The 12,801-nt window shown below is 42.2% G+C and overlaps 1 long non-coding RNA gene across 1 annotated transcript; it reads right to left on the bottom strand.

Moving 5' to 3' along the window:
- Positions 1–5,921: 5,921 nt before the first annotated feature.
- On the bottom strand, positions 5,922–11,540 carry LOC134814124 (uncharacterized). The gene is made up of 3 exons (XR_010160101.1): positions 10,901–11,540; positions 10,619–10,663; positions 5,922–10,425 (listed from the first exon to the last, which is right to left on the bottom strand). It is a non-coding gene; the product is annotated as an uncharacterized LOC134814124 (long non-coding RNA).
- Positions 11,541–12,801: the final 1,261 nt, after the last annotated feature.

The raw sequence follows: 12,801 nt of genomic DNA, 5'->3' as shown, positions 1-12,801 counted from the left end.
ATATGACATGTTGATATATCAACTGTGGTACGAAACAGGGAGTTGCTAGGTGTTACGTTGGGAGTTATAAATATACATAATTTACATGCCTTTCTGTGTGACTTCAATCTTATTCCAGGTGTATCTCGGCTCATGGTTATCGTAGGGTGATAATTCTTTTTTCAACCGGTCATAAAAAGTCTCCTCTCCATTGGTTATAGGCTCGTTAGTATCGTAAATTGTTAATTTATTCTTAATTAGTAATTTAGTCGGCCCGCACGCTCATTTTACCTGTATTTCTATATGCGCGGATCAGAGCAACTCACATAATTGACGTCACAGGTTCAAATTGTTTTGGCTGGATATCTCGGCGCGCGAATGAAATACAACTTTGCGGATTTCACTAAAGTGGTTTATACGATTAATGTAATAAAAGGATTTGCACGAGAAAAAAACTTTTTCTAAGGTCCCCTCATCCTTTAACAAAGAGACTCCAATCCTTTAGTATATCACTGGCAATCTCTAGTATCTTCACCAGGCTCTGACCATCTTCACTCAGAAGCTCAGCATCGTCAGCATAGGCGGACTCTAACGGGAGGCCTCTATCAGAGACTGGGGGGTTCGGTCTAGGAATTGTGACACTGATCACGGCTCTGATGTGATTCAGGGCACCGGCAAGGGTCAATGTAAACACTTTACCTGCCAGACTGTCTCCCTAGTAAGCGCCAATATTAATCACAAATTCACCAGACTCAGATCTGTTGACCGTCACCTTGAGCTTTGTATTTGAGAGGAGGTACTGAACTAGGCGAATATCGTCTCTAGAGCAACCTGCATCAATGAGGAGGTTGATGATGGTCTGTCTGCGGATAGTATTAAACGCAGCGGTCATGTCAATGTTGATTTTACTATACTCAAACTCGCGCCTGGTAACCACTGATGTCAACATTCTCTGAGACCATACCAGGTCAGCACAACTGCGACCCTGCTTGTATGCCGCCTGCCAAGGTCCAGTGTACATATCAACGTGGTAATTGATTCTGTTCAAGGCTACGAGGGATAGGACTTTTCTAGTTCCATTTAGTAATGTGAGGGGCCGGATAGACTTTATCGGACCTCGGGGTTTTCCTGGCTTCTGAAGGGGTGTCAGGATACCTTCTCCAATAGCTGGGATGTATGTGTTGGTCTCAAAGGAGAGATTGTAGATCCTAGCCAACTCACAGTGGAGGGGATATCCAGCAGCTTTCATTAGCTCATTAGGTATACCGTCAGGGCCACACGCTCTACCGGATTTCAGCTTCATAACAGCACGGCCAACTTCTTCAGGTGTTATGGGACAGAGGAGGCTTCCAGGAGGGTCTATGAATGCTGGGAGGTGGGGTTCATCTTTGTCATTGAATCATTATTAAAGTATTCTTTAATAGCTTCTGCTTTTAATGAGTCAGAACCTAAGGTGTTGCCGTCTGCGTCGTGGACAGTCACTCCATCTTTCTTCATCCTACACTGGGCCAATGTTCTATTCGCTTCAAACATGCTTCTGCAGCTGTCGGTGTTGTTGATGACATCTACAAGGGCGTTAGCAGTGGCCTCGTTGATGGATTTCAACCTCTTTTTGATGGTACGTTTGAGATGGTTGATTCTTTTTCTGAGGTCACTCCTGTCACTTATCCCTGTGAGGCTACATTCTTGCTGAAGGGACTTTCTCTCTGCTGAAAGTTTAACGACAGTTGGATCGTCGCTGTACTGATGAGGCTTCCCCGGGGGCACTTTACCAACCACCTGGACGGCACATTTACTCAATATACCAAATATATCAGAATTTTCAGAAATGGCATTATTAGTTAAAACTCTACAATCAATATTACTTTTAAATGAATCAAAAAATTTAGACTTAATATCAGAATCATTAAGGCGATTGACATCAAACCTTATTTCGTCAGACCTGGGCCGCTTATGTAATGTACAATGTATTCACAACCAAGTTTAAAACGTGCGACCACAGGTTTATTGTCAGATTTCACAAAATCACCGCAAAAAGAGCGGGAGTCTGTTAAACAGACTTTAAAGTTAGTACGACATAAAATATAATCAATTTGTTTAAAATAGTTTACAGTGTCTTTTGAACCCTTGGGTCTGCCCTTGGGAACACATCTAGCCTTCCAGGTGGTAATATACTTCGCTCTGTGTTGGAACGCAGTATTGCACGCAAACAGACCATTATCAACAATAAAGTCCAGTAGAAACTAACCGTTCCTGTTTCTCAGACCATTACCGAACTGACCAATATGATTATTAAGGCCAGCATCATACTCTTTCCTACTGCATCTCCCAAGGCGGGCGTTAAAATCTCCAGCAACAAACAAATCGAATCGAGCTGGGATATTGATAGCAGTTTTCAGATCATTGAAATATGATTGTAACAATGGGGAGTTAACTGTGACCCTACTGATGTCATCATCGACAATCTTCTTGGATGGTCCGTACACGTTAACGATCCTGATCATACGATGAGATCCGTTGTGTTCTGTGAGTCTTATATCAATGAAAGCCACTCTGTTACTAAGTGATCTCCATGCAACAATAGAAGGTACAAGGGCTGGGCAGATTAGAAAACCGAGACCATAATGATACCAATTGTCTGATTGGGCTAGTGTTACAAGTTTGTGACCGTCAATAATTGTTTCCTCGAAGTCTCGGCATTTTGTCTCTTGGAGACACACTACATCGAAATGATAACGTTTAGCGTCACTTACTAAATGTTCTCTCCTAAGAATGTTACCTTTAATACCATTGAGGTTCCAACTTGAAATGTTCAGAGTCGAAGACATCGGCATAAAGAGACTTTACTGGTGGAACACGGAGTGTACCTGGTGGTGGGAGTATTACGAGACTTTACTGGTGGAACACGGAGTGTACCTGGTGGTGGGAGTATTACGAGACTTTACTGGTGGAACACGGAGTGGACCTGGTGGTGGGAGTAATACGAGACTTTACTGGTGGAACACGGAGTGGACCTGGTGGTGGGAGTATTACGAGACTTTACTGGTGGAACACGGAGTGGACCTGGTGGTGGGAGTATTACGAGACTTTACTGGTGGAACACGGAGTGGACCTGGTGGTGGGAGTATTACGAGACTTTACTGGTGGAACACGGAGTGGACCTGGTGGTGGGAGTATTACGCAACTTTACTGGTGGAACACGGAGTGTACCTGGTGGTGGGAGTATTACGAGACTTTACTGGTGGAACATGGAGTCGACCTGGTGGTGGGAGTATTACGAGACTTTACTGGTGGACCTGGTGGTGGGAGTATTACGAGACTTTACTGGTGGAACACGGAGTGGACCTGGTGGTGGGAGTATTACGAGACTTTACTGGTGGAACACGGAGTGGACCTGGTGGTGGGAGTATTACGAGACTTTACTGGTGGAACACGGAGTGTACCTGGTGGTGGGAGTATTACGAGACTTTACTGGTGGAACACGGAGTGTACCTGGTGGTGGGAGTATTACGAGACTTTACTGGTGGAACACGGAGTGTACCTGGTGGTGGGAGTATTACGAGACTTTACTGGTGGAACACGGAGTGTACCTGGTGGTGGGAGTATTACGAGACTTTACTGGTGGAACACGGAGTGGACCTGGTGGTGGGAGTATTACGAGACTTTACTGGTGGAACACGGAGTGTACCTGGTGGTGGGAGTATTACGAGACTTTACTGGTGGAACACGGAGTGGACCTGGTGGTGGGAGTATTACGAAACTTTACTGGTGGAACACGGAGTGTACCTGGTGGTGGGAGTATTACGAGACTTTACTGGTGGAACACGGAGTGGACCTGGTGGTGGGAGTATTACGAGACTTTACTGGTGGAACACGGAGTGTACCTGGTGGTGGGAGTATTACGAGACTTTACTGGTGGAACACGGAGTGTACCTGGTGGTGGGAGTATTACGAGACTTTACTGGTGGAACACGGAGTGGACCTGGTGGTGGGAGTATTACGAGACTTTACTGGTGGAACACGGAGTGGACCTGGTGGTGGGAGTATTACGAGACTTTACTGGTGGAACACGGAGTGGACCTGGTTGTGGGAGTATTACGAGACTTTACTGGTGGAACACGGAGTGGACCTGGTGGTGGGAGTATTACGAGACTTTACTGGTGGAACACGGAGTGGACCTGGTGGTGGGAGTATTACGAGACTTTACTGGTGGAACACGGAGTGTACCTGGTGGTGGGAGTATTACGAGACTTTACTGGTGGAACACGGAGTGTACCTGGTGGTGGGAGTATTACGAGACTTTACTGGTGGAACACGGAGTGTACCTGGTGGTGGGAGTATTACGAGACTTTACTGGTGGAACACGGAGTGTACCTGGTGGTGGGAGTATTACGAGACTTTACTGGTGGAACACGGAGTGGACCTGGTGGTGGGAGTACTACGAGACTTTACTGGTGGAACACGGAGTGGACCTGGTGGTGGAAGTATTACGAGACTTTACTGGTGGAACACGGAGTGGACCTGGTGGTGGGAGTATTACGAGACTTTACTGGTGGAACACGGAGTGGACCTGGTGGTGGGAGTATTACGAGACTTTACTGGTGGAACACGGAGTGTACCTGGTGGTGGGAGTATTACGAGACTTTACTGGTGGAACACGGAGTGGACCTGGTGGTTGGAGTATTACGAGACTTTACTGGTGGAACACGGAGTGGACCTGGTGGTGGGAGTATTAAGAGACTTTACTGGTGGAACACGGAGTGGACCTGGTGGTGGGAGTATTACGAGACTTTACTGGTGGAACACGGAGTGTACCTGGTGGTGGGAGTATTACGAGACTTTACTGGTGGAACACGGAGTGTACCTGGTGGTGGGAGTATTACGAGACTTTACTGGTGGAACACGGAGTGTACCTGGCGGTGGGAGTATTACGAGACTTTACTGGTGGAACACGGAGTGTACCTGGTGGTGGGAGTATTACGAGACTTTACTGGTGGAACACGGAGTGTACCTGGTGGTGGGAGTATTACGAGACTTTACTGGTGGAACACGGAGTGGACCTGGTGGTGGGAGTATTACGAGACTTTACTGGTGGAACACGGAGTGTACCTGGCGGTGGGAGTATTACGAGACTTTACTGGTGGAACACGGAGTGTACCTGGTGGTGGGAGTATTACGAGACTTTACTGGTGGAACACGGAGTGGACCTGGTGGTGGGAGTATTACGAGACTTTACTGGTGGAACACGGAGTGTACCTGGTGGTGGGAGTATTACGAGTCTTTACTGGTGGAACACGGAGTGGACCTGGTGGTGGGAGTATTACGAGACTTTACTGGTGGAACACGGAGTGGACCTGGTGGTGGGAGTATTACGAGACTTTACTGGTGGAACACGGAGTGGACCTGGTGGTGGGAGTATTACGAGACTTTACTGGTGGAACACGGAGTGGACCTGGTGGTGGGAGTATTACGAGACTTTACTGGTGGAACACGGAGTGGACCTGGTGGTGGGAGTATTACGAGACTTTACTGGTGGAACACGGAGTGGACCTGGTGGTGGGAGTATTACGAGTGGACCTGGTGGTGGGAGTATTACGAGACTTTACTGGTGGAACACGGAGTGTACCTGGCGGTGGGAGTATTACGAGACTTTACTGGTGGAACACGGAGTGTACCTGGTGGTGGGAGTATTACGAGACTTTACTGGTGGAACACGGAGTGTACCTGGTGGTGGGAGTATTACGAGACTTTACTGGTGGAACACGGAGTGGACCTGGTGGTGGGAGTATTACGAGACTTTACTGGTGGAACACGGAGTGTACCTGGTGGTGGGAGTATTACGAGACTTTACTGGTGGAACACGCAGTGGACCTGGTGGTGGGAGTATTACGAGACTTTACTGGTGGAACACGGAGTGGACCTGGTGGTGGGAGTATTACGAGACTTTACTGGTGGAACACGGAGTGTACCTGGTGGTGGGAGTATTACGAGACTTTACTGGTGGAACACGGAGTGGACCTGGTGGTGGGAGTATTACGAGACTTTACTGGTGGAACACGGAGTGTACCTGGTGGCGGGAGTATTACGAGACTTTACTGGTGGAACACGGAGTGAACCTGGTCCTTAACGGTCACGTGCATCACTATGAGAGGACCTGGCCAATCAGGAACCAGATATGAGAGGCCGTGAAATCGTGAGTTTTAAATTTTGTTATTTGTTGCTTTTAATGTCATTACTCCTAACTCTGGCAATAAATAGGATGTAATGTGATAGTTGTATACAATTATTTTTTAATACATTATAAATTTTACCTGTTAAAACCGAATTCCAGTTAATACCGAATTCAAAACGTACAGCTCAATCGTGAAGAATTCACACTCACGGCCAACTAAGCAAGTCATCAGTTCGGAAACGCTTAAAAGCGTAGTCAAACGTGTTGTTGAGGAAGAGGACCGCAGTCGCAACGTCATTGTATTTGGTCTGTCAGAAGGGAGCGATAGCGATCTTATTGACACAGTTAGCGAGATTTTCCAAAACATTGGACAGAAACCGAAGATAGTTGAAGCGTGCAGAATTGGCAGGACATTTAAAGGCAATTCAGTTACTGCGCGGCCCGTCAAAGTAAAAGTAGTAAGCTCAATAGTTGTTGATCAGCTTGTCGCCAACACTAAGAATCTGAGAATAACAGAGAAGATAACTGAGAAGAAAACTGTTTTCGTCTGTCCAGATCGATCTACTGAAAAACGCCAAATTCAAAGAGACTTACTCTTAGTCAAGCTAGGAGGTGAGGCAAAAGAGAAGGATAAAGTCTTTTTCATAAAGAGCTGATAAAATCCTTTGTAGAGATAAAATTGAAACTGAGGCCGATGGATAATATGGGTCAAATATATTTTGTGGTGAATTAATTGATTTGTCGAGTGTTTGCAACATGTTTTAGCGCACAGTTTTTTGCTTTTTAAAGTGATAATGCAGGACTAAACAGTTCTCGAGAGCCTAATTAGCATAATTAATTTGTAATATAAATATAACGGAGTTTTATATTAACAGGAAGCGATGTAATAACAGAGTCGATATATTTTGATGTTGCCATGGGGTGGCAAGTCCCCATACATCGTGGTCCGGTAGTTTCATTGCGTCCTAATTTACCTGGGGACCTCAGGCTATTATGTTCATAAAAATAATAAAGATTCGGCGGAATGACAGGCCATGAGCGCGGCCCAGTAAGTCTTAATATATTACATATATTTGAAGTAAACATTGGCCAGAAAGCAAAGCCAAAAGCTGGTCCCCAAATAAACAAAACTCTTTACTCATTTATTACGTAATATTTGTAAAACGTTCTTTATGTGGCCTTGATTGACTATTATTCGAATTTCGAAACTTTAACCCTCCAATCTGATTCCAACCGTAACCCAATCGCAAATCGACTGTAAATTAAAGGGATTTAGCACGCTCAACAAATTGCGCGCATTGCAGTAATTCGACCCGTGCAGTTTTTATAAAATTCGCGCGCGCATATAATCGGACAATTTAGTTGCCATCTGTTCTCTTTGCTTTGGTTGACAGTTTGATAACCGTTCATATCATGGGCAACGCGACGTTGCGTTGACCTGTTATCTACGATGTTTTTCAGTGGACAATTGTGAATTAATTTTATCGCTTTTCTAAGATGGCTACGTTTTCCGGACAAATGTTTTGCTTTTCTCAAAATCTAGTTTCAAGTTCTGTACTTTATAGAAAAAAAAATAGAATCTATTTTAGAATCTATTTTAGAATCTATTTTAGAATCTATTTTAGAATCCATTTTAGAATCTATTTTCTGCTATTATAACTGTAAGTGAATTATATTAATAACCAATAGCTAATAGATTATTAGGCAGACTAGTACCTTTTTTACTTTTTGACATTTTTCATAATTGGAGTAATTTTTCTGTTTCCAAACCACGAATGACAGTAATGTAATTACTATGTTTATTCAGGCCCATTCATATTATTGTATAAAACATTTCGATACAAAACACTGTAATATTTAGCAATAAATCAAAAAGGAAACACAATTAAATAATAACAATACTTAGGTTAGTGGGTGAAATTATCTACAAGTCATAATTGCTAGCCTAATATATTTGTACAAATGTCGCCTCAGTGGCGTAATTGGTTAGTACAATTGGTTAGCCTTGGCCCTTTAACCCGGAGGTTGCGAGTTCGAATCCCGGCTGGGTCAAAATTTCAAAAATCGTCAATTAATCAACGCATTGAAGGCTTGTGTATACATGTTTCTGAAAAATTGAACTAGTCACCCACCAACGTTATTACACAGTAATATATAATTTAATGCCGTATAATACGAGCAAAGTTACTCAGTTTATCTAACAAAGGTAACATGTGAGGTGCATCGTCTAATGTTCTACCCTCCAATGGGAATATAACAACAGAGCAGTAAACACGTGCTCTGGATAACGCTAAGTAAAGGTGAGTCAGGTCCAGCTCCTCACTACTGTACCACCTCACTGTGAGCAGTACTATTACAGCTGGCCACTCTGCAGAGGAACTATCCGCACTGTCACACACTGCAATCTTACTATCAGTGTTATCACATCTCATATTAACACTGTTCTTAACTAGTGACTCTACACTACTAGTGACATCAGTATGTACTATACCTATATCAGAATAATTTAATTCATCACACAATCTATCTAATTCATTATTAAATACATGCATAATACTAGTAACATTGAAATCATTAAACACATGCATGACAGGCAATGTACCGTGTATGAAGTGTCCTTGCAATTGTGTAGGTAAAATCATATCTAATACATCAGGTATTTCTGAAAATTCTCTTAATTGTTCTCGTATTACACATAAGATGTCAGATAAATCACATGTGTTCCTAAGGCTCATTGATAAGCGTACCAACTGAGTGGATGATAGTTTGTCAGATATCCTTCTCAGGTCGTCAATAATTCCCTTTTTATTCAAACTCCAAAAACCCTGTGCCATGTCACATGCAACCATGACAGTGCACTTTAATAATAACAACTTGTCCATCAGCACACTACACTTCTTAGTTGAGCTGTAATATAATAACTCCTGTATATCATCAATAAATATGTGACAGTTGGTCACAGCACTGATTGTGTCTGTTAACTTCTGTATATCCCCATGTGTTATCTCTACAATGATAACTTTACACTCACTCTCTGATATTAGAGTAACTAGTTCTGTGACGTCAGACATGCTGGTCTCTCGACAGTCGACATCAGCATTCTTTAATGCACTCTGATACAGCTCACAGTTATTACCTTCACCGCCGAATTTGAATAACACAACTTTATTGTCCTCATTAAGTTGTTGTACAAGTTGTATCATTCTACCGCAAAGTATCACACTTTTCCCCGCTCCTGCGGGTCCATTAATCCACAACAGATCCTCGCTTGATTCGAACGCTTTACTTTGTTCTGCTGTCAGGTTATCCACTTTGACATAGTTTTTGATAACAGCAGGAGCTGTTACAACTCCAGGATTCTGTGCACCCTTCTTCCCTTTTTTTGGTAAAAAAATAAATTTTCCTGATCTGAGCCGTTCATCAATGTTTGATATGCAGTTTCCTAAACTACATTTCGATTTATCGTAGTATTTATCGGTAGACCATATAGCAAGTAAGATATCTCTAACTTTTTGAAATGCATCATTAACTGTTGACGTTGTATCTTGAGCTATTGCTGCGTTGTTATTCCACCAAGAACCAAAACTTGATATGTCCTCATGAAATATCACTGTTGATAATTCTAAATCGCTTAGCTGAAATCCTATATTTTCACTAGCCAGGAACTGTCCTTTAAATTGTTTTTTGAAATTAGGATATGCAGTGAACTGACATATAGTTGTGTCCTTGTCCATACATTGAATCAGAGATTCTATCTTCTTTCTCTGCTTAACTGACTTTTTGAACGTACCAAATAATGCTCGATAGTGCTCTTCCTTGTTAATCGCAACATCATCGATCTCAATGTGAGACATGTTCTTAACTTCGATTATAACAATGGAGCCTGGACATAAAATTAAAAAATCGCACTCCCCTACAATATCTTTAGATCTACATGAACGACAACCCTTTTTCACATGATTTTTATCGCACAAATAGTATTGGAAGTGCGTGAATTGAAAGTTATGAAGAACGATGATCTTATTGTCCGGTAATTTCTCCAATGCCCTATACACCATAACTTCGGCCTCATAATCAGATTGTCGTCGTCGTTCATCTTCGAAGTCACTACTACTATCCGGGTACCTGTCTATATACGTCTGATCTGGAGCTCTCGGCAACATAGTGGGTCGTTTGTCATCAGTGGGTCGTTTGTCATTAGAGGTGCAGAACTTGAGGAATATTTCTTCTCCGTTCTTTAAATAGTTCTCCATTGTTCAGTAAATTAAGATATTCTGAGATAAATGAAACTGTTATAAATATAAGTTTAAAGCTAAATGTAGTTAACATAATTTGTAAATGAGATGAGGCACCGCAGGTGCTCAGGACAAAGTACGAACTTTGATTAATCAGAGCTGTGAGGAGTGGAGTATTACATTCATATTATTACCTTAATATTTAAGAAATTAATGTTAATCTTTACCTTACGAAAATATCTGAAACGCAGCTTAATCTCCGACCGGAATCTGGTACCTAAAATATATTATCCTGTCAATTATTGCGAGCAAGGTAGATCATTTTTTTATGAGATATCTTGTACTACAAATGTGTAGGGCGGAATATTTTAAATTGTTGTTTAGGATGAAGAATTAATCATTAAGGGTCGCTCTATAATAGGGATGATCAATGGTATTAAAATTCAAAACTTATATTAGTATATCAAAATCTTGTGAAACGGCCAAGTGCTATAGTAAACATACATATTTTTACCTTGATATTCTGATTCAAGATCGATGTTGATCTAATTGACGAAGAAATTGGAATAGGCTGCTTGATCGCTGACCTGAGTCTAGTACCTAAAATACGACACTGATATGAGCAGGTTAATCATTTTGTAATTAAATATAATGGAATACAAAATGTGTAACGAATATAAAAATAAAGTAAACGTCTTAACGAAAAAAGGTTAATACTAACCTTTTAAACTAGTAACAGAGATCGTTACTAGTTTAAAAGGTTAGAGGCTCTCTCAAAAACCAAAAAAGTGCAATTTTGTAAGATTAGCTGTGAACTGAACCGGGCACATGGGCAGCTATCAAACCAGGCCAGGAAGCAAAATTAAGAAATGGATGTCAGGAACAGGTGAAACACTACACAGGAATTTGAAGCAGCTTTACGAGGAAGCCACTCAGCGACCCACACTCCAAAAGTCTAATGCGTTGACGGCTGTCTATAAACTCTACTTGTAAACAATTTCGATGCTAACCACAAAGTTAGTCTGGCAAGCAACTGGTAAGTAGGTAACATAACTAGTAAGCTAGGTAACCAATAAGCTAGGTAACCAGTAAGCTAGGTAACCAGTAAGCTAGGTAACCAGTAAGCTAGGTAACCAGTAAGCTAGGTAACCAGTAAGCTAGGTAACCAGTAAGCTAGGTAACCATAAAGCTAGGTAACCAGTAAGCTAGGTAACCAGTAAGCTAGGTAACCAGTAAGCTAGGTAACCAGTAAGCTAGGTAACCAGTAAGCTAGGTAACCAGTAAGCTAGGTAACCATTAAGCTAGGTAACCAGTAAGCTAGGTAACCAGTAAGCTAGGTAACCAGTAAGCTAGGTAACCAGTAAGCTAGGTAACCAGTAAGCTAGGTAACCAGTAAGCTAGGTAACCAGTAAGCTAGGTAACCAGTAAGCTAGGTAACCAGTAAGCTAGGTAACCAGTAAGCTAGGTAACCAGTAAGCTAGGTAACCAGTAAGCTAGGTAACCAGTAAGCTAGGTAACCAGTAAGCTAGGTAACCAGTAAGCTAGGTAACCAGTAAGCTAGGTAACCAGTAAGCTAGGTAACCAGTAAGCTAGGTAACCAGTAAGCTAGGTAACCAGTAAGCTAGGTAACCAGTAAGCTAGGTAACCAGTAAGCTAGGTAACCAGTAAGCTAGGTAACCAGTAAGCTAGGTAACCAGTAAGCTAGGTAACCATTAAGCTAGGTAACCAGTAAGCTAGGTAACCAGTAAGCTAGGTAACCAGTAAGCTAGGTAACCATTAAGCTAGGTAACCAGTAAGCTAGGTAACCAGTAAGCTAGGTAACCAGTAAGCTAGGTAACCAGTAAGCTAGGTAACCAGTAAGCTAGGTAACCAGTAAGCTAGGTAACCAGTAAGCTAGGTAACCAGTAAGCTAGGTAACCAGTAAGCTAGGTAACCAGTAAGCTAGGTAACCAGTAAGCTAGGTAACCAGTAAGCTAGGTAACCAGTAAGCTAGGGCGAGGAACATTATTCATAAGCTGAGTGTGGGATCATTATCTGAGACTAGACGTGCTCCGGTGCTTTGTTATTTAATGAAACCAATAATCCAATTCTTGCAGGAAAGACAGCACCGCAGATACAGATATTATACAGGCGCAAACTGCAAGCTGTATCTCCTTTTGTTATCTTTAGTGGTGTGGCTTTGATCTTCTGTAAAATCCACACATGAATTAAATCAGCGTATCAGAAGTCTCCACCTGACGAACAAAAGGCAGGTTGCGATGAAACGCAAAGAAACGACTAATGAAGTAATGAGATAAACATAGTCTATTGTCTTGGTAGACGGTTACTAGTTCATCTTATTTGTGATACAGACTGTATTACAGTATATAATACAATGTATTACTCACTTCACGAGGAATGACGGATAACTTCATC

Source organism: Bolinopsis microptera, chromosome 4 (genome assembly GCF_026151205.1).
Source record: "Bolinopsis microptera isolate Bmic1 chromosome 4, MBARI_Bmic_1.0, whole genome shotgun sequence".
Taxonomy (NCBI): domain Eukaryota; kingdom Metazoa; phylum Ctenophora; class Tentaculata; order Lobata; family Bolinopsidae; genus Bolinopsis; species Bolinopsis microptera.
Note: the sequence above shows the minus strand (reverse complement) of the source record. Positions and strands in the feature narration are given on the sequence as shown.